Source organism: Microtus pennsylvanicus, chromosome 5, assembly GCF_037038515.1.
Source record: "Microtus pennsylvanicus isolate mMicPen1 chromosome 5, mMicPen1.hap1, whole genome shotgun sequence".
Classification (NCBI taxonomy): Eukaryota; Metazoa; Chordata; class Mammalia; order Rodentia; family Cricetidae; genus Microtus; species Microtus pennsylvanicus.
The window spans coordinates 105,654,331-105,676,439 of NC_134583.1; the positions used below are offsets into that span (position 1 = coordinate 105,654,331).

The following is a 22,109-nucleotide window of genomic DNA, read 5'->3' on the forward strand; positions in this document are numbered from 1 at the left end:
CACTTTCTTGCCCACATCAATGGACGGCTTTAGTAACACAACACTTGCTGCCTTTGTTTCTTGGCTGGCCGCATCCTAGAGAAGTCAGAAGCTGATGCTTTCCCAGGCTTTGAAACACCAGACCCTGCTTCGTCTCTGCGACTCACTGGAAGCCGCCTTCAGAGGCCAGACATTCTGGCACATTCCAGGATGTGGCATAATCTGATAATGATTTCTGTCTCCCGGCAGAGGACGAAATGGAGATTTGGGCAGTGTGTGCATGAGAGAGAAGTGAATTCTTCTCAGTTCACAAGGCTGAAAATTGAGCTACCGTTTTCACCGGATTATGACAAGATAGTTGGATATCCCCGGGAAACAGGACGGCAGGGGGAATGCAGTCAGGTCATAAATGTTTTCATAGCCAGGCTTCTTCCAAGTCCCCTGTGCCTCTTTAAGACTGGGAGGTGGAACCCAGTGATTTGGATATGCTGCATGACGGCCTAGCCTTGACTACATCCCACCCTTTTCTTCCGCTTTCCTTACCCCATGAGAACAGAAGCTAAAATGGGGTGGTGACCAAAGTTGACTCCAGCCTGTGCCCTTCACACTGGCTCTAGAGAGCACACAGTTGACTAGCCTGGCTCTGATCGATGGCACTCAGCGCTGAAAGCTGCAGGGTTGGCTGTAAGTGATGGCGCTGTGGACTTGCACAGAATTGCACTTGTAGGGCTTTTCTGCGGTGCCCACCTTATCACACTGGAGAGGCAAGTTTCATTGCTTAAGGGGACAATTTACGGCTATGGCCTCATCGCCATGTTTTAGCTCTTTATGTTTTTCTGCCTCTTAATAAAATGGGAAGTCACCAAGCAATTAAATAGTAGTGTGGTTTTCAGGCAAGAAGTGGGAAAAGGCTAACGAGGGGGAAGGGGCCAACATGATTGACAGAGGCTGGCAGAAGATTTACATTGAGAATGACTCGTTCCTCAAAACTCTCTGCATTTTTCTGGTGGGAATTGTGGGGTAAATCATTGACCCGGAGGATGGATGATTAAAAATGCAGGAGTTATGATTTCTTTTTGACTTTTGTAAGTCTCTAAATCCTCCACCTTAACGTGGGATTTTCATTTCAAAGTGTGAAGCCGTGTGCCCAGGATTAAAGTGAGTCCAAGGTACTGTGAAGTCTTAAAGTGTTGATTAACTGAGATTGGTTATATTTCGTGGGATATTTTAAGAAGAGATGAAATGGGGTACTTAACCCAGGGATTTGCTTTAACTTAAATTCATAACTGTAGACATCCTAAAATATTCAAAAATATTGGGTGAAGTTTCTGTAGTTTCTAAAAGTGTTTAAAAATAGCCTTGGTCATTTTTTTCAATGCTGTTAGAGTATTTACAGTTGTATCTCATGTAATAACTCAAGAGTTTAATTCCTTTCTCGGTGATCACATCTCTCTCAAGCATTCTTCATACCTGTTAAAGCAAAACTTGCAATATCCTTCTTCAGTCCTTAGTGTCTTACTATAAAGGTGTGGAAGATCAAATCCAAGGTGCACAGTGACCATAGCCAGCACTACTGCCTGTTTTCCACTGAGAAAGGAGAAATTCTTCCCACCCCTGCGACTGTCAGAGACCATGGAAACTGCAACACCGACGATGTAATCTTACCTTTGCGCTATTTCTCAAACTTGTATTTTTAATAAGATAAAGTTTTCATAGTGCAACAGTTAATTTATGTGCCACCGCCACGTCTGTTTTCAGAGCCTTTCTTCATCACCAAAGAATGCTCTGGGTGCAGAAGTAGCGCTTGCTCTTCTCTGCCCACCCAGCATCCGGCAGTCATGAATCTGCCTCAATCTCTATGGATTCACTAATTCTAAATATTTCACATAAACGCTATCATACACTAGTGTGATCTTTTGTATTTCACCTCTTTTATTTCGTGTGTTTTGGGAGAGTTTAGGCATGTCGTAGTATGTATCAGCCGTGTTAGGGGCTGAATGATACTCCATCATATGTGTATACCATTATGTGTGTATGTTTATCTACTGCTCTTTTCGACTTTTCTTTTTCTGTTACCAGTCAGGTGCTCAAGTGCCTGCATCACTGTTTCTCGTGTCTGTGGGCTGAGTGTCTAGAAGTGTGCTGTGTCTCTTGAATTGTTTGGAGATCTGAGCAGTTAACTGTTTCATCCTTACTACCATAGAAGGGGTTTCCTATTTCTTCACATCCTTCCAGCTCAGTTTTTTAAAACCATCATAACTGCCTGTGTGGCTATCAGTGTTGACTCACTGAGTTCTTTTTCTAGATAGCCCGTGGTGCAATGATTTTTTTTCCCATGTGCACCATTGGCCAGTTGTATATTTTCCTTGGAGGAGTGTCTGTTCAAGTCTTTGCCTGTTTTTCAGTTGGATCATTTGTCTTGTGATTGTTGAGTTGTGAGATTCCTTGCATTTTCTGGATGCTAGCCCCTATCAGGTAATGATTACAAACATATTTCTCTGTCTTCTTTCTTTCTTTCTTTCTTTCTTTCTTTCTTTCTTTCTTTCTCTCTCTCTCTCTCTCTCTCTCTCCCCCTTCCTTCCTTCCTTCCTTCCTTCCTTCCTTCCTTCCTTCCTTCCTTCCTTCCTTCCTTCCTTCCTTCCTTCATAATTGCTTTGCTGTGAAGAAGGTTGGATTTTGGTGGAATCCGAGTGTCTGAGAATCCATTGCAGAAAGTTATGCATATTTACTGATTTTTTTTAACGCATTTTGTGCTTTTACCTTTGATATTGAAATCTCTGACTCACTTGGAGTTAATTTCTCATGCGGCATAGGATTGTGCCCAACGCCACCCTTTCGCATAGTAAGTTTTCCCAGCGTTGTTTGTTGACAAAGCGGCCTTTGCTCGGTCAGTGTCCTCTGCCCTTCATTCAAAGCCTCTGGTCTGTGTGTCTGTCCTCTGCCCTTCATTCAAAGCCTCTGGTCTGTATGTCTGTCCTCTGCCCTTCATTCAAAGCCTCTGGTCTGTGTGTCTGTCCTCTGCCCTTCATTCAAAGCCTCTGGTCTGTGTGTCTGTCCTCTGCCCTTCATTCAAAGCCTCTGGTCTGTGTGTCTGTCCTCTGCCCTTCATTCAAAGCCTCTGGTCTGTGTGTCTGTCCTCTGCCCTTCATTCAAAGCCTCTGGTCTGTGTGTCTGTCCTCTGCCCTTCATTCAAAGCCTCTGGTCTGTGTGTCTGTCCTCTGCCCTTCATTCAAAGCCTCTGGTCTGTGTGTCTGTCCTCTGCCCTTCATTCAAAGCCTCTGGTCTGTGTGTCTGTCCTCTGCCCTTCATTCAAAGCCTCTGGTCTGTGTGTCTGTCCTCTGCCCTTCATTCAAAGCCTCTGGTCTGTGTGTCTGTCCTCTGCCCTTCATTCAAAGCCTCTGGTCTGTGTGTCTGTCCTCTGCCCTTCATTCAAAGCCTCTGGTCTGTGTGTCTGTCCTCCGCCCTTCATTCAAAGCCTCTGGTCTGTATGCCTGTTCTAGTGTCACCACCGTGCTGTCCCACCCACAACTCTAAGTTCCACGAGTGGGGAGTGTGGGTGTCCACGCTGTGGTATTTTTCAGATCATTTGGATTGCTTAAGACCCTTTACAGCTCCGTATGAGCGAAAGGCTCTGTTTCTTTTTCTATTTTGGGGTTATTTGTAGCTAGTATGCTGAATTCATTGGTGACTCAGGTAGCGTTTTACATCTCGGAGTATTAAGATTTATAATCTGTGAATATGGGGTACCTTTTTTTTCACTTCTTCGGAGACAAGGGTCTCCTGCGTAGCCCAGGCTAGCCTTGAACTTGCAATCTTTTTGACTCAGCCTTTCATGTACTGGGGATTCAGGCATATTCCATCTTAGAGTCTATTCTCATTTATTCTCAGGTCTTAGTTAGTTTATAGCCACAATTTTACGTGGTCTTTGATTCAAATCTAAAAGTACCTTTTAAAAGAATCTTATTCTCGTAATAAAAATTGACTTCTCTTCTGTCTTTCTCCGTCCCTTTCCTTCTTCTTTCACTTCTCCAGACGGGGTGTTCTATAGCTCAGGCTGGCCCCAAACTTGTCATTTAGGTGAGATGACCTTGAACTCCTGATTCTTCTGCCTCCATCTCCCAAGAACTATGAATGCAGGCATCTGTCACCACCACACCCAACAGCATTATTTGCTATATTTTATTTTTATTTTTATTTATTTCACACACACACCTACATATTTTTTTAGATTTGCTTGCTAAAATATATGTAACCCTCCTAGGCCATTTTTAATGCCACATACAGTCACGTGGTTGTGCAAGCAGTATCAGAATTCTTTTTCATCATGTATGACAAGAATGCTATGCTCATAAGCCCCTCCTCCTGCCCTTCTCCCTCCAGCAGCCGGTCTGTGAGTTTGACTGTTTGCGGTATTCCCGTAGGCAGAGTCCTAGACTATTCGCCTCTTAATGCTTTGCTTATTTTACTTATTAGCAAAGCATCCTTGAGTTTCATTCACGCCGGAACATGAAGAGCTGATGACTTTTTAAGATTGAATGATAAACACTTCACTGTAGTGGGTGCTGTACTTTGATGGGCAGTAAGAGAGCCCTACCCCCTTTAAAAATAAAACACCTGCTCCCTTCTGGTCATTGATGCCGCTCGTTATTACCCCTTGAGTAATTAAGTGTTTGAGGAGAAAGGAGAAAAGTTTATCTGAGTCTTTTTATTCCCGTGCAGTGTGGCAACATAACATACATGTGATGTGGTGACCAGCAGAACCTTTCAGGCATGTAGCTGAGCTATGCAAACACCGCAGTTTTCATGCTTCAACTTCATATTGTTAAGTGAGGGAGCAGCTGAAGCGCATCCCTGATTCTAGGCCCTTCGCACGCCCCACCCCACTCCCAACATACCTTCAGCATCCCTCCACCCATTTCTGGCAGTACCAGCTTTGGATTTTATGCCAAAAGATCTCTTTTGTGTTGACAGATTTCTGTGAGTGCCCATCTTTTTACCTTAGGAACTTGCTTGCTTGCTCTGAAGTGAAAGACTTGGGTTTATCCAGTGTTCTCGTAGATATGTTTCTGTTCCTTTGAGGAAATATGCTGAAAAGAAAGAAACGGACAAAGGGGCTGTATTTCAGGGTACCTTTCTTTCTTTCTTTCTTTCTTTCTTCCTTCCTTCCTTCCTTCCTTCCTTCCTTCCTTCCTTCCTTTCTTTCTTCCTTTCTTCCTTCCTTTCTTTCTTCCTTCCTTCCTTTCGTTCTTTCTTTCCTTCTTTCTTTCTTATTTATTAAAGATTTCTGCCTCCTCCCCACCACCGCCTCCCATTTCCCTCCCCCTCCCCCATCAAGTCCCCCTCCCTCATCAGCCCAAAGAGCAATCAGGGTTCCCTGCCCTGTGGGAAGTCCAAGGACCACCCACCTCCATCCAGGTCTAGTAAGGTGAGCATCCAAACTGCCTAGGCTTCCAGAAAGCCAGTACGTGCAGTAGGATCAAAAACCCATTGCCATTGTTCTCAGTAGTCCTCATTGTCCGCTATGTTCAGCGAGTCTGGTTTTATCCCATGATTTTTCAGACCCGGGCCAGAACATCCCCATTGTCTCAGTGTGTGGGTGCACCCCTCGCGGTCCTGAGTTCCTTGCTCGTGCTCTCTCTCCATCTGCTCTCCAGGGTACTTTTCAAGGTTACAACCCATCATTGTGAGGAAGTCAAGGCAGGAGCTTCTATTAACTAGTCGTATCCCATCCACAGTCGAGGGCAGGGAGAAACGAGTGTGTGCATACTTGCGTGTGCTCAGTTCCATCGCTCCACTCTGGCACAGTTCAGGATTTCCTTCCTAGGGATTGCTGCTGCCCACATTGGACTGGGCTTTCCCACAACATCCAGACAGTCTCCCGCAGACAAGCCCACGGGATGAACGATCGCAGACAGACCCTCTTTGAGATGCTCAGGAGATCCTAAGTTATATCAAGTTGACAGTTACAGCTCATCATGACAGATGCTAACTGGAAGGAAGCCAGGCTGTGCTTTCCTCTCGGGAGGATCACTGTGATGTGAAACTCGGGTCTTGAACCTTCCCAAGAAGATGCTTTTGTACAGTGCCTGCCCCAAAAGAGGAAGGAAAAGGAATTGTGTTTGTTCTCCTCTTGGTTTGTGATTGTTTAGAGAGCCGGAAGGTGTCTCAGAGTGTGTACAATCTCACGGAGGGACCCAGGCTCTCACACAGGTCATGTTTAGAATGGGAGGTGGGAGGTGCTGGAGAGAAGGCTCGGAGCACTCAGTGCTCTATCGGAGGACCAACGTTTGGGTCCCTGCATCTGCAGCAGGCAGCTCATAAATGTATGTAATTTCAAGGAAGGCTTTGGGGACAGTAAGCGTTGTTCTGATCATAAAGAACAAGTAACTGGAAGGAGGGCAGATGGGGGAGAATTGAGCTCCAGACCGTGAAGTAAGTGATCTCAGGATGTGTGATTGACCCTAAGATCCAGTGCTAAAGAGTCTTAACAGATTTTGTCAAGAATGTCCTCCTATACAAATGAGCATTATATGTTCCGAGGAGCATATTGCTACATGTGTATAATAAAAGTGTGGTGATGAGAAAGATTTTAGACGTTGGAAAGATGGGTCAGTGCTTAAGACATTTGCTGTTCTTGTAGAGGACACACATTTAGTTCCCAGAACACATGGTGGCTTGCAACTGTCTATAATTCCAGGGGTCCAGCACCCTCATCTGGCTCCATAGGTACCAGGAACATACACATGCAAGCAAAACACTCAAACATATAAACTGAAAATTAATAAAGCTTTTTAAAACAAAACAAAACAAAGTGTTTCTCTAGTGGCTTCTCTTACCCGCTGAGCACTGGATTTGCCCCAACATTGATTCTGTAGCCCAGTTCTATGAGGGATGCTTCATTCCATTCCGAGTGATAAGGAAGAGAACGTTAGATGTGCACACTGGTGGGAAGTCCTTCTGTATATGCGTTGCTTTTATTGGTTAATGAATAACGAAGCTGCTTTTGGTCAATGACTTAACAGAATATAGCCAGGTTGGAAGACATATATACATAGAGAGAGAGTAGGTGGAGTCGAAGAGATGCCATGTAGCCACCAGAAGGGAAAGATGGGAGCTGTCAGCTGGAACCTTGCCGGTAGGCCAGGAACCTCATGCTAAAATATAAAATAATGGAAATGGGTTAGTACTAGATGTAAGAGCTAGCTAGCAATACACTTAAGTGGTTGGCCAAGCAGTGATTTAAATAATATAGTTTCTGAGTGATTATTTCAGGGCTGAGCAGCCGGGAACAAACAAGCGGCCTCCTACTACACATACCGATCCCACAAACCTTTCTGTGGCTGATAAGAAACCCATACAATGCCTGCCATGGTGAAGTTATGGGTTTAAAAAAGCAGCATCAGGGCTGGGAAGATGGTTTAGTGGTTGAGAGCACTGACTGTTCTTCCAGAGGACCCCAGTTCAATTCTCAGCACCCACATGACAACTCACGACTGTCTGTGACTCCAGTTCCAGGGCATCTGGTGCCCTCACACAGACATTTATGCAGGCAAAACACGAATGCCCATAAAATAAAAATAAATGATAAAAAAAAAGTCACCTTCATTGTAGAGAATGAGAGTTGGGTCTCCAGCGCTTGCAATATCAACTGCCTATGTAAATCCAGTGCCAGGAAGATAGATACCCTCTGTGGTCTCTGTGGATCCTACACTCTTATGTACAAATGCACACACAGACACATAAAACATAATCAGGATTTAATATGAAACAGTTGATGCTGGTGGTGCTGGAGGAGGGGAGGGTCAGGGGAAAGAAGAGGTGGGAAGGACCCGGCCCCTCCCCTCTCCCTTATGGATGGTTGGCTCTAAATAACTAGGGATGTAAGGAGACCACGCAGCTTAGTTCAGAAAGCTGATGCGTCTAGAGTGGCGTGTGCTTTTGTAAGGGGGAAGTTGTCTGGTGAGCACTGTTCTCTTGGGGATGGGTTGTGGCAACCGTGGGAGGAGAGTGACTCGGTCTTGGTAGGGGAAGCCGGCTGGTCCGCATGTGTCTTGGTAGAAGGGAACGCTGGACTCATATGACGTATGGCCATGTATTCTGAGTCTTTTTGAGTAGAGAGTAGCTAGACTCTGGTTCTCATTTTTCATTTCAACTAACTGTATAGAATTAACGTTAGAATATTTGAGCTTAAATATATATAAGAGTTTTAGCCTAGTGGTGGCGGCGGCACATGCCTTGAATCCCAGCACTTGGGAGGGAGGCAGAGGCAGGTGGATCTCTGAGTTCAAGGCTAGCCTGGTCTACAGAAGTGGGTTCTAGGATAGCCAGGGCTACACATAGAAACCCTATTTCAGAAAAAGTAAAAAATTTAAAGACGTACATTTTAAAGGTATAAGCCCGTAGCCCCATCTAACAACTGCAGTTAATGAGAACCAGAATTAGCAAGCTCTTAATGCTTGTTCATCAACTCATGAGATCTATATTAAGGCCCTACTGTGTGCCTGATGCTATTCTTCTGTGGAGAGAGCAGATAGAAGACAGAGAAGGGAGGGAGGAAGAAAGAGAGAGAAAGAGGAAGAATGCCAATAGCGTGTTCTAAGGGAGATTGTGTCCCGTACAGTTTGAGTGAGATGCGGCTGGCAATGGAGTTGGTGTAAAATCAAGGAAGACACTTGAAGGTGTTTGTCTCACTCAGACACCCATGGGAAACTGACTGGCACTTGACTTCTAATTTCATGAGCTTTCGTGGGCCATCCTTTAAAATACAGTCTCAGAGTAGAGTGGCATGCGAGGCGTTCCCCCCCCCACCTCCCGATCCCCGTTTCTTTGCATGCTGTTGGGTCGTTTAGACTGGCATTGAGATTAACTCTGCCCTGAGCTCCTTGGGCACAGGTACTTTCATGGCTGGCACCCCTCTGCCGCAGGCTTGTTGGCTTTTGTGCATTCTTGCTTTTCACACGGACCCAGCATTGGCCGCCTATGCCTGATGACCTGTGATTTGCTCCAGGCTAGGGGAGCCAGCTTGTCAGCTCACCCAGCCCAGAGGTGGAGCTCTAGAACCATTTTTCTCGCAGATCTGTGAGATTGTGACTTTTCTTGTTATCCCGGGTTGCTGTGATGGAGGAGAGGTAGGTTATGGGGCAGTGGCAAGGACGGTAGGCAAAGAAAAGGGAGCAAAATGGATGCGTGACGTTAGGTTGGCTTAGAAGCACCCTAAAACCATCCCCTCCCTCCTGTATCTGCTGCCCTTGGCTGTCTGAAGCATGACACTAGCGGTTTCCTCATGTGGCGATTTCTCTGTGTGATTATCCGATACTATGAAATCTTAGCAGGATAGGATAAAACTTACAAAATTATGGCAAGTGTGACTTGGGCCTGGGGGTTGCTTAGTCTGCAGAGTGCCTGCTGTGCAAGCGTGAAGACTTGAGTTCCAATCCAAGTTTAAAAAAAAAAAGTCAGGCATGGTTGCACATGTTCGGGCAGGGTGGTTTTGGAAATAATCAAATCTCTGGAGCTCACTGGCCAGCTAGTCTAGCCAATCCGTAAACTCTCAGCTGAGTGAGAGCTGCTGTCTGAAAAGATAAGGGGAACAGGAGTAGTGAAAGACATACAGTGTTTACCTCTGGTTTCCATACACACACTGGTATACCCACCCCAACGTGTGCGCGAGTGCGCACACATACAAACACACACACACAACCTTATACTGTCCATATGTGTGCGCATACACACAGACACACAACAGAGACTTTTTAGGATTTTTTTGATGATTCTTTTTTTTTTAAATCAGCATTTGTATATATTCTTAAAGGCCTAAAAGATTTTTAAAAACCTCCTATGGGGTTGGATATGGTACCTCACAGCTGTTATCCAGCGCTTGAGAAGGAAGAGCCAGAAGGATTGTGCATGAGAGGCCAGCCAACACTACCTCAGTGAGTCCAGGACCAGCCTGGGTTACAGAGTAATAAGGAGTAACTAAACAAGAGCAACAACAAAAACCTCTTTTATCGCTATTGGCCAGTGTTATCTATGGGACAAGGCAGTTGTTTCAGACCACGTGAAGGGAAGAGGGTCCTGGAAAGTGTTTTGATGGAGACGGTGGATGTTTGCAGGGGTGGGCTGGATGGGCAGCACTGTGCAGCCTCTCCTGAGGGAGGGCACGCTCATCACTCAGGCAGAGGCGGTCACTCGGGCTTTCATCAAGCTAATGGAATAGGCAGCATCCAAAACTTGTTCTTAAACAGTGTCAGTTATTAGGGCGTGCCTGGTGAGCCACACCTGAGAAGCTACCTAGATGAAGCCAGCTCATAGTTTCTTCATAGCCTCCACCCCACTCGATGGTAGAGATTGTCTCCAAGGGAGGTGACCTAAGCCAGTGTTAGACCTTGAGTGGGATAAGGCACGGGCGATACGCATAATGGATGCATTCATACACATTGCCTCCCTCCGTACAGCCTGTTCTTGGACGGAAGCATGGGAAATAACACATAGCCATGTCCTCACGCCTCCTGTCGGCGCGGGTCACTGCTGGCCTCCTACTCTCTCTTGTGCCTGGCTGCCTGTTGGGACTGGGGCTCTTGTAAGAACACTGAAGATTCTTATGTGCTTGACTCCTGATCCTTTAGAGAGAGAGAGAGAGAGAGAGAGAGAGAGAGAGAGAGAGAGAGAGAGAGAGAGATTTTGAGTGTCAGTTTCCTTCATCTAGGAAACTTGACCTTGTTATTAAACCCGTAATCGCAACGTCAGGGTTATGATGGCTCTACAGTATTTTAATTGGGAAAGCATCTGTAAGCTTATTGCTTCTAATTTAAACGGATTTGTTTGTGAGTTCTCAGGGGATTCTTTAGCTTTAATTGGCAGGCGCCGCAGAACCGTTGTAAATACATCCGCACTCATTGATCTGCTCACATACATTTTGCCTTTTAATCCATGGTTCCTCTCTCATTTCCTTTACTGGATTTTCCATTATGACTTAAGCCTGTAAATTCTTGTAGTCTGATCAATAGCTTACTTTGGAACTGCAGCAAAATTAATTTCCCATAGACCGCTGGCTCGCAGGTAGTTTATGTTTATTTGTTAAAGAAAACAAAATGTTTTTTTAAATGACCTATAATTTTCACCATTCTCATATAACAAATGCTTTTGTTTGTATATTTAGTATGCATTTTGATGTGCTTTAGGGTTTTTTTTGAACATGGTATTTTTTGAGGTGTTGGGTTTTTCTGCTTACTTATGGAGTCTTTGCAATTATGATAACACTCAATTGTATTAACATACCATAATATGTAGACTGTTTTAATGCTAAATGTATAGACTATGCTTAATTCTAAGCCACATTAGATAGCGTTGAATGAAGTCCTCATACCATAGTCATTTTTTTCTTTGGGATAAATTTGTAAGCATAACTGGATCTTGGGGATAAGAATATTTTAATGTTTTAAACATTTTGTTTATCAAAACTCTTTAAACTATAAAAGCAAACACAATTATCTTTACAAGATGGAACAATTTCGACATCTATAAGGTTAGGAAAAGAAAAGAAATTGTCTACCTGACTTTAGCCCCATTCAGCAAAACGAACCATGATGTGTTCTTAAGCCAGTGAATGGCACATAGATTTGGAACAATGGTTCTGATGGGAAGAGGGTCGGATAGAAGAGATGATAATGCGCTATGTGGCTAAACAGTAAAGCCAAGTGCAGGCTTAGCTGTGTGATGTTTTCTTTAATAGAATGTCATTCTGTCTCCCAACACACTGTTGCAGTAATCAGCGTTGACGTAATGTAGCAGCTGATGACAAGGGCAGGCTCCTGTGTGCTGTCCTTGCCGTTGAGCTCTGGCTGGAATCAGCAGCTCCAGCTTTCCTGGGCCACAGGTCGCTGAAAAATCCTTGCATATAAGTGAAGGTGGTCTGTCTGGGCCCCTGGAGGGATGGCTCACGCGGCAAAGCTGAGGTGGGGGTGGGGGGATGGGAGGATGGGTTTGAGACAACGTTCTGTCTTTTTTTCTGTGAACTGGCTATCTCTGAGATTTGTCTTCATGGTCTCGATCCACAAGTAGCAGTCAAGTGTGTGGTTTTCCTGTTTCTCTGGGAACCGCAGAGAGACCAGTACATAGGACTGCTGTGGACACAGCTAATGTCTTTTAGGAGCCTCAGAAGACGGCAATGGTGTTCTCCTATTTGCTTGTCTTACTTTGTGTTTCAGATTCGGTGTCCTCCGTTCACTTCCTCTGTTACTCTGGCCTGATCCTCACATGATAGGTGCGGGTCACTTTGATTGCCAGCCTGTCTCCATCCATCCCCATGATCCAAGAGAAGGTAGCCTGATGTGAATACTGGGTTTTTGACCTTTAAAGATGTCATGTTATTGGCCCCAAAGTTCTGTTCACTAACATAGGCTTAGACCACAACTTTGTACTAGAAACAGCAGTCAAAGGAATCTTGGACTAAGTCACAGAGATTGTCACTGAACCAAGGCCAGCTCTCTGGGCCAAATTCTTCACTGTCTCTGAGCCACAGTTTCTCATTTCTAAAACTACATGGCTAGACTTTGTTTCCAGGACTCCATCCTCCATCTAGAACACAGGTAGGAAGATATAGAGGCATCAGACGATGGTTAAACTTGGAATAAAAACCATGAGACCGTCTATCTTCCGTTCTTTCTGATGTGTCCTTATCCAACACCTGGTCCGGTGTGGGCTGGGTATCTTTGTGTTCCCTGCATGGAGGCTAAGTCCAGACAGGCTAGGTTTTGTGTCACCTTTGAATAACATGGCCTATCTTGTGCAGGAGCACGTCAGAAGTGCGGAGGCCTGGCCTCCGGACGACACCATTCTCACTTCCCGAGGCTTCTTTGATAGTTTAGCTTCCAAGTGATGTTTCCGTTCTCTCTTCAGCACCCAGATCTTTTGTGTGTGTCTCCTAATTGGGAGTGTATGAGTTGGAGGAGACCCCAAAGATTGGGAATCCCCATTGTCTGATGTTTGTCGGGATGAGCTTATTGTAGCACAGTAAGGACCTCAGGCAGAATATCATGTGTACAGCAAGCAATCCTGATGGCTCTTCTTTATACACATCAGTCTTGGTGTGAGAAAATTTTATGTCAGCTTAGAAGAGCCTATAAAATGAGCAACAAAATCCGTAGATGAAGCTACTGAGACAGCGGAAAGAGGAAGAGCACTTGAAGGCTTAAGGACACGCTGGACCAGGCTGCTGCTCTGGTTGCCTGTCCCCTCACAGCCATGGAAACAAGGAGTTGGGACGAGTTACTCCAAGCAGTTAGTGGGCCCTTGAGGTTAAATGGGCTCTAACTCAGGAAAACCACAGGGGGTCACCACGTGGGAGCCATGGACCTGGCCACCGGCCATGCACTCAGTGAGGACAGTTGTGCAGCAGTCAGGGCTGGAGATGGACAGAGCTCCTCTGCCTTATGGGAATCTAGAATCTGTGAACTCATTCTCATCCTACCTCCCTCCCTCCCTCCCTCCCTCCCTCCCTCCCTCCCTCCCTCCCTTCCTCCCTCCCTTCCTTCCTCTGTTCCTTCTTGTATATATCAAAATTCCTACAATGAGTTCTGGGTTGCAAAAGAGGTTTTATTTTGCACCTGTCTAACCTGCCTTTGTCCATAGCTGAACAAAAACATATTTACAAGCGCTACATTATGCTTGTTTCTGAAGTTTGACGGATTCTTACAACAGTCCACAGTCTGGCAGCTTTCTATTGTTTCCTCAATGCTCTGCTTGTAGTGTGTCAAGGAGATTAAAGAAGAGGGGACTTAGCTTCTGGAGTTACTTTAGAGATGATTCTTGCCTCAGGCACTGTTCACTAGATGGCAGTATTAGCAGCTTTTTGGAGAGTTCAATTGCATCATGACTAAAATACCTTTCTTTTCTTTTCTTTTCTTTTCTTTTTTTTTTTAAAGGCGGGAAACCATTTAACCTACACTGTACTTGAGAGAGGGCTTTTGCTCATTTCTTTCACAGGAGCCCGGGAGGTGGGGAGTGGTGGCGAGTTGCTGCTGGGGGAAGCTGCCAACGTCTCTGGAGAGCACTGGGGGTAGCGAGACCTTTTCACCAGGAGCAGCTGTCAGCAGTGTGCTGCACTCGCTCCCAGCTAAGGCTACCAGGTCCCTTGCTGCTTTCTCCTTTTTAGACCAGGGCAAGAGTGAATGACAGTCATTTGGAATAATGATAATACTATTATAATTAATGTATCAATAAGACATAAAGATGTATTTCATGAGTGGAAACACATTTTAGACCTCTCAGAAAATGAGGCACCTTCTCTATTTATGTAAGGTTGATTGCCTACTTCTGCCTTTGAGGAGAGATTTCCTAGAAGACCTGGCCGCCTTTGTCTTATCCCCAGTGGCAGTTTGCTGAGGGCCTTTTACATGGGGCAGCTCCTTGCTGCATGGGGGGCTGTCCTGAAGGTTTGCAGGTTACTCTGCATCCCTGGCTACTGTCACTAAATACCTGACATAACTCAGTAATTTTGTGTGTGTGTGTGCGCGCGCGTGTGTGTGTCTGTGTGTGACTCCGTGGGCATAGTCTTCTAAAGACATGTATATTCAGGGCAGATGAGATGGCTCCGCAGGTGAAGAAGACACTTGCTGCCAAGCCTGATGGTTTAAGTTCAAACCCTAGAGCCCACATGGTGCTAGTAGTGAAAGTACTGTCTGCCTGTTTGCAAGTCGTTCTCTGAGCTCCACATGAGAGAGGGAACAAGAGCATGTGTGTTTGTGTGCATGTGCAGAGAGAGAGAGAGAGAGAGAGAGAGAGAGAGAAAGTAGAGTGATCCTGGCCCCTTACCTTCCTCCTTATCAGCATTTATTTTGTGCTCTGAGTCTGGTTGGTTCAGTGTAAACAGATTTTTACTGGTGTAAAGTTGTACCTGATTTCATTTCTCTGTGAATATTTATCCTCACCACGCCCTTCTCTCGCTCTCCTGCCGTCTACTGAGTAGACACCCTTGTCAAGGTGGCTTCTTCTCCACCCACTACCATCTCATTTTATTAAACAGCGCCTTTTGGATGTGGGGGCTGTTAGTTTTCATTGTGTGAATTTTAGCACCAGCTTCCTGAGATCTGTAAAGAGTCATTTCTGCTGAGATTGTCTCAGACACACTGGGGAGGCGTGGCAGGCTTTGCCGTCACTCTATCCGGTGCCATAGGTTCCCCCTTTTAGGGTCCCCATCCCCCAACATAGAGACGTTTCATCCGGGGAGAGGCACCTTGCCTGAGGTGGTTGCATGATACAAATACCATTCCCCCCCCTCTTTTTTTTGAAACAGGGTCTTATTATGTAGCCCAGGTTGGCCTTGAACTTAACGACCTAGTAGTGGCCTTCACCTGCCACCCCTGGCAGCTGTTCTTTCTTGAATTGCATTACTGAAGAGAAGAATGAACGACATCCTATTTCTTCTCTTACTGTGTTAGTTGCTTTCCTCAATGTGACAAAATACTCGAGGAAAAGGAATTCACAAGAGGGAAAGGTTTATTTTCTCATGGTTTCCAAGAGTTTTTGGCCCATCGTGGAAGGGGAGACCTGGCAGTGACGTCAGCTCCATCCATGGTGGTGAGAGTGTGAGGTGGCTTTTCACGAGTGTGAGGTGGCTGTTTGTAAGTGGAGGCTGCACATTCTTTTCCCAGCCACCCAGGCCCAAATAATCTCACAGAAACTATATTAATTACAACACTGCTAGGCCTATTAGCTCAGGCTTCTTATTTAGTAACTCTTACATCTTAAATTAACCTATTTCTATTAATCTGTGTATCGCCAAGAGGCTATGGCTTACCGGTAAGTTTCCAGCCATGTCCTTCTCCTTAGGCAGCTACATGGCGTCTCCCTGATTCTGCCTACTCTTTCTCTGTATCTCTGCTCCTGCCTTGCTTTATTCTGCCCTGCCATAGACCGAAGCAGCTTCTTTATTCGCCAATGGTAATAAAACATATTCACAGCATACAGAGGGAATCCCACATCAACTGTTCACGAGTGTGATATGGCAAAGCAAGAGAGAGACCAGGCTAGTGCTGGGACTGGATTATGGCTGTCAAATGTCACTCCTGGTGCCTGCTTCTCCCCGCCAATCCATGACTGAGTTCTACAGCCTCCATAGAGCCTCATGTCGAGGACCCACCATTCAAATCAGGGGCCTGTGGTGTCATTTTAGACTTCAGCTGTAACAGTCTCTGTCTTCACAGTAGCTAGTCTTAAGATGCTCCTGAGCTCAAAGACTTGAGCTTAGAATTCCCATTTATTCTCATGGTGTTCGACACAGGGCTGGACCCATAGCACAACTCCTGGGGGGACACAGTTTTTCAAGTGTGAACCTGTAACCATAGATGAGGTCACATAACTGAATGCAGAGGTCATACAATATTTGACAACAATAAGAGATTTCTGAGCATGCACCAATCAAAAATTAATTCAAAATCGAATGTCAACAAACCTAAAATGTTGCTATCAGTGCTTCCCATGTTGCATCACACGGCTTCTCTGCAGCCTTGGTTTCAGGAAACATGGCATGCATCCGCATGTCCATGGTGTCCTGCCACACGGTGCCAGCGAATGCCGCCTGAACACCTGGACTTAGAGTCAAGAGCCTTGTATATTATGTATTGCAATGTCTTTACTACACATACAGAATTTTCTGCTCTTATAGAAGCATACATTGTGGAAAACAAGGATTTACTATTGTCTCACCATCGTTCCTCAGCATTCCTTATCCTGTCTGCCTGTTGCATTCAAAGGTTTGCATTTAACCGCTGACAGGATTGCCCTAAAAAATTGTCAAGTGATTTTGGCTTGGGGTTTGAACAGAATCGCGAGCAGCTTCTGAAGTGATCTTCAGCATACTTCTGCCATTTGGGTCTGTATTTTTGCCTAGCGCTCTTCTTACCACTGAAAATCGTAAAATCAAGATATCAGTAAACTCTGAAAACTTGTTGGACACTCTGTGCTCTGCGGTGTCAAATATTCTCAGCCATGATCTAATTCTTCGTGAAGAGCAAACACATACATCTACCTTATTGGCGTGCAAATTTGTCTTTGTCTTAATCAATATAAGTAATACATATACACCAAAAGATTGTTTTAAAAATACGTTTTCCAATTTATTATCAGTAATGATTTGCACAATTGTTTTTTTATATCCTTTGAATTGTGTAAGTATTTCTCAGGCAAACCTTGTTGCTATTGGGAGAAGTTTTGAGAAGCCCTGCTCTAGGGAAACAGTTGGCTAATTTAGTTGTTAGTCACTTACTTTTCTGGCTGGTTTTTTGCATTGGGTGCAGTTTTAATATCAGCTTCTGGATACAGGTCAGGTCAGCATACCACATTAGGCCTCTGTCACCGGGAACAGATTTTACCTATTTTCTTTATCTAAAGACAGAAAATAGTGGCAGAGGGGACACCATCTGGTACCTGACTGACTAAACACACACACGGAAGGGAAGGGGAATTAGGGAACACAGCTTCTGGTTCCAGGAAATGTCGGCCAGCTGCTATTCCTTGGTATGCCAAGATCAGAAGGGGAGACCAATATACATGTTCTCTACCCGAGTGGATGCCATTGGTTGCTTCAGACAAGCCTGGTCAGGCAGAACAGCCCAAAGAGAAAAGCTCATGTTGAAGACCAGAAGGAACTCCTTTGTAAGCCTGACTCCAGAGTTCCCTCCCCACCTAGCAACAGTGAAGCGCCACACCCTGATTGACACTCAAAGAAATATTTAACACTAGCGTGTATTAGGCAATAAGGTGGATTTTTCAGGTTTAGGTGAATTTAGAACTTGTTTGGGTTAATAACGTTTTTCCCTCCTTGAGCCAGGCTCTCACGCAGCTCAGATTGGCTCAGTCTTACTATGTAGCCAAGGCTGGACTTGAACCCTAAACCTCTTGCCTCCACCTTCTGAGTTCTGGGATTACAGGCAGGAGCCAACATGCCCAGCTATGGGTACTAGACTTTCAATTTTTACCCAATCCCTAGAACACTCTCATTTTAAGGAAAATCTGCAAGGATTCAGGTAAAGCCTCCTTTGGTAATAAGTCTGTGATTTCTTTGACTGTAGCTGATGTTAACTCACGTCTGGAGCAAGTTTATTAACCATGGTGGGTTATGTGCAGATTGTTAAAGTAGACATTAAAATGTAAGTTACTATCAGGCTGTATCTCAGATCTTTAATTTATGAAACTTTCGGCACTTCTCAAAGCTGACATTTAATCTATATGTGACTTAGCTTCATGTTCTGTAAAGGAATACTCTATTTATATTTACTTGATATTAAATTTCACTGTGGGAATTTTTAAAAGCCTATCCACCTGTCCACCCACCCACCCAACCACACATGTATCCATTCACCCATGTATTTATCCATCTACCCATGATATACCCATCCACCCATGTCTCCATCCATCCATCCATCCATCCACCCACCCACCCACCCACCCACCCATTCATCCATTCATCCCTCCCCGTTTATTAGGTACCTTGTGTAGAAGCAGTCAATATTAACTGAGGTAGTAATTATTCTGAATGAACCGCAAATTCAGTACCCTGGAGTAAGAAGCAGCAGGTTCTGCCTCATCCCTGGTGAATCTGCAGCCTGCTCCACAAGGGCCTCAGTCTGTTGTATGGCGAATTTGCTTTACATCCATTTGCCTCTAGTCCTGGAAAGGAGCAAAAGAGCAAGCAGTCTCCCTGCTTGGCTTTAAGCCTTACTCTTGGATTAGCACGTGGCATTTCTAACACTTCATAGCAAAGAATTTATGATCCATTTAAGCCATCTCTAAGGACTGTCCCCATTCTCTTACCAAGTTTATAATCTACACCTGACACTTGAAATTTAGTGTTCCAATCCAGATATTTCTTTTGTCTCCTGAAGATAAACAGAATCCAGAGACTAGAGGGGAAAGAAGAAGGCATGACCAGCATCTAGTGTCCTGGCTTTCATTTCCTTCATTTTTCTCAAAAATGTCAGCTCTTATTCATGTGGGTATATCTGCTTTGTCTGAGAAATAATTATCTTTTTTTCTCTCTTCAAAGAAGTGGGGACCCTGAAGCTGAGCTCTGTTTCTCCTGGAAGCCAGCCTGGCGGGCAGAGCCAGCGCCACCCTTACAGCTAGTTGGTGGTGATAAGGAGCCAGCCACTCTTGTTCCACCGTGAGATGGGGAGGGGGCGAAAGGAAAAAATGGGCTCCTCACAGAGCTTCTGTTTCTCCCACCGTAAGCAGCCGCCTGTGCCTATCACCCTTGGCACAGGCTCAGATCAGCAGGCTGGGTCCTGGCAGGTACCCAATCATTGGGAAACATTCTTCTGCTGTCCTCCCCCCTGTTCTTATTTCTCACAGGAGTAGGCTCCACTCAGACTTGCTGCTCTCATAAAGACGAAAACACGTGTTTGTAGAATGGAACATCTTATAGAAGGCGTGGGTGGGTGGAGTGGCGGATAAAATGTATTCTGGTTTTTGTCAGTCAACATATTTAGAGAACCGCCCTGGATGCCAAGCTGATTGTAGGCTCAGAGAAGTAAGTGTGTCTCACCTACTCCTGACACTGCCCGCCCTGTGCAGAGGTACCTTCCTGAAGATCACTTCCGATACTGGCCCCAGCATCCACTTCCTTTGGACAAACAACTGATTTCCCAAGAATGGAGAAATGGCATTCAATAAAAAGCTACATTCATTGAGAAAAAAAACGAACTGTGTTCTCCATTCCAGATCTGTTGCCTCCCAGTCAAAATATTTAGCAGGACGAAGTTACTTTTGAGTAAAGATTGCTTTACATCTTGAGACTAAATGTTTACACAAAGAACTGACATCAGTTCAGAATCTTCCGTTCTATTAGAATGAAGTAAGCCTCTAGATAATCCTGGTAGCTTTCCATCATTCAGCAAGGGATAAAAGCACACAATGATCTCTAAGTAATTTTACCTTCAATATGTGGATGCATGGACAGATTTCTCCTGTAAGCCTTGCTATTATTTTTAAGGACTTCATATAAAATGTATTCCTGTGTTAAAACGTTAAAGGGTTTTATATAACTTTAAGATACACAAGACAGGCTTTAGCTACTTGGGTGTATTGGTTACTTTTCTATTGCTGTGATAAAAACAAAACCAAGCAGTGTAAAGAAAACAGAGTTGAAGCCAGGCATGGTGGCGTATGCCTTTTATCCCAGCACTCGGGATAGATCTCTGTGAGTTCGAGGCCAACCTCGACAGAGCAAGTTCCAGGAAAGCCAAGTCTACACAGAGAAACCCTGTCTTAATGAAACAAAATAAAACAGAAGATAAAGTTTATTTGGCTTTATGGTTCCTGAGAGAAGTTAATTATGGCGGAAGCATGTCAACAAGAGACAGGCATGGCAATGGAAGTGGAAAGCTAAGAGCTCCTATCTTGAACCACAAGCAGAGAAATCAAACTAGAAATGGCAAGAGGCATTTAATCTCTTAATTTTGCTCCGGGTGACATACTTCCTCCAGCAAAGCCTTACCTCCTAAACCTCCCCACCACCACCAACTGGGAGCAGGGAACATGTTTTCAAAAGCCCAAGACTAAGGAGGTTGTGTCTCACTCAAATGCTAGTGTATGAGTGTGTGTGTGTGTGTCTGTGTGTGTGTGTGTTGGGGGGTGTATAATCTCAATTTTACTGACTTAAGTCCTATTTTTGTGGTGTTATCAGTTGTCTAATTCAGGTCTAGGCCAGTCAGACGACTTTCAGGCACACAGTGTCTAAGAAGGTCTTACTTTCCACGGCTCAGCGTCACCACTAAGAACACCGGTTGAATTCCTACCGTGTCTTAGAATGGGACATTAACTCACAAACCGTCTATTAGTCTAAACCTGATTTTTATGGGCTGATGTGTTCGCCAAGTGATTCTTTGGAAGAAAAGCAAAACAATAATTAACGTGTGTGTGTGTGTGTGTGTGTGTGTGTGTGTGTGTGTAGTGAACTGGACCCAGAACCGTGTACATGCTAAGTAATTATGAGCCCAACCACTGAGCTAGGCTCCGGGCCATTGATAGTAACCTTTTGAAGTTAAATGCTGGGTAGAGGAGAATTCAGAAATTTAAGGTTTAATGAGATATTAAATAATCCCCTTTCAGGAAAGGGGTGGGCAAGATTTTGCTCTGTAACCCAGGCAAGTTTCAAATCTCACAATCCTCCTGCCTCGGCCTCCTACGTGCTGTGATTACAGGCATGTGCCACCACACCTAGCCAACACATGGGACAAGAGTACCTCATGTGCCTGGAAGCTAGCAAACATTTGGTCATCCAGAGTGGAGCATTTGAGTCGGGTTTCCCAGCCGCATCTGGAAAGCTGCATTTAGGGCCAAACTCCCAAACGTGCTTCCGAAGTCAAGGGGACTCAGTTTCTGGTTGCAGGTTCCTGGCCTCAAACTTACCTCTGTCCCTGGGGGATCCTATCCCATTTAGTGAGAACTTTCACTTTAGGGCCTCACCTTATTCAGGCAACAGAACATCTCACAGCTGTAAGGTAACGTTAGCATCTCGGTGGTTGGCGACTACAGTCAAAGAGAGATTAATGCTCCCAGTATTGGCTCTGTCAGAAGTCTGTCTCTGAAGAAGCACTGCTGACCATACAGTAAAGTAAGTGTGAATGAAGCCTCAGGGCGCCCTAGAGTCAGATTCCAAGCCGGTGTCACATGGATGTGCTAAGTGCAGAAATGCTCAAGTTGTCATTGTCACAGATGAGTCCACAGTCCGCAGGTGGCTGGTCATTTGACTGTTCTAAACCCTCTAGGATAAAGATTCTCAGAATTAGTAGGGGGGAAAAAAAGCCTGAAACTTGCTGATAATCCTTCCTTTCCCCACCAGCGGGGAGTCAGCTCCTCTTTGCTCCCCTCTGGCATGGCTGCCCTTGAGGACTTGAGCCAAGCCCACCTTCCTATCTGCCCTGCTGTGTGCTTGCTCCTGAATCACCCCCTGCTGATTGTGGTGTCCTGCTGCTGAGCACCCCAGGGGGAGGGGTGTTGCCCTAACAGAGGACTCAAAGATGTCCAGATGCTGTTGGTGGCATTGCTTTGTCCTGAGAATCTCCAGTACCACTGAGACCTCTTAGGAAGGAAGGAGGGGAGGGAGAGGAAAAAATGATTATATTAACTTCTTT

At 45.0% G+C, this 22,109-nt stretch overlaps 1 protein-coding gene and 1 non-coding gene across 3 annotated transcripts in view; one reads left to right on the forward strand and one right to left on the reverse strand.

The window, feature by feature from the left end:
- Positions 1-22,109, forward strand: part of Kank1 (KN motif and ankyrin repeat domains 1) — a 183,034-nt gene that overhangs the window by 73,460 nt on the left and 87,465 nt on the right. The window lies entirely within an intron of this gene.
- Positions 13,513-13,635, reverse strand: LOC142851470 (small nucleolar RNA SNORA40). The gene has a single exon (XR_012910788.1). It is a non-coding gene; the product is annotated as a small nucleolar RNA SNORA40 (small nucleolar RNA).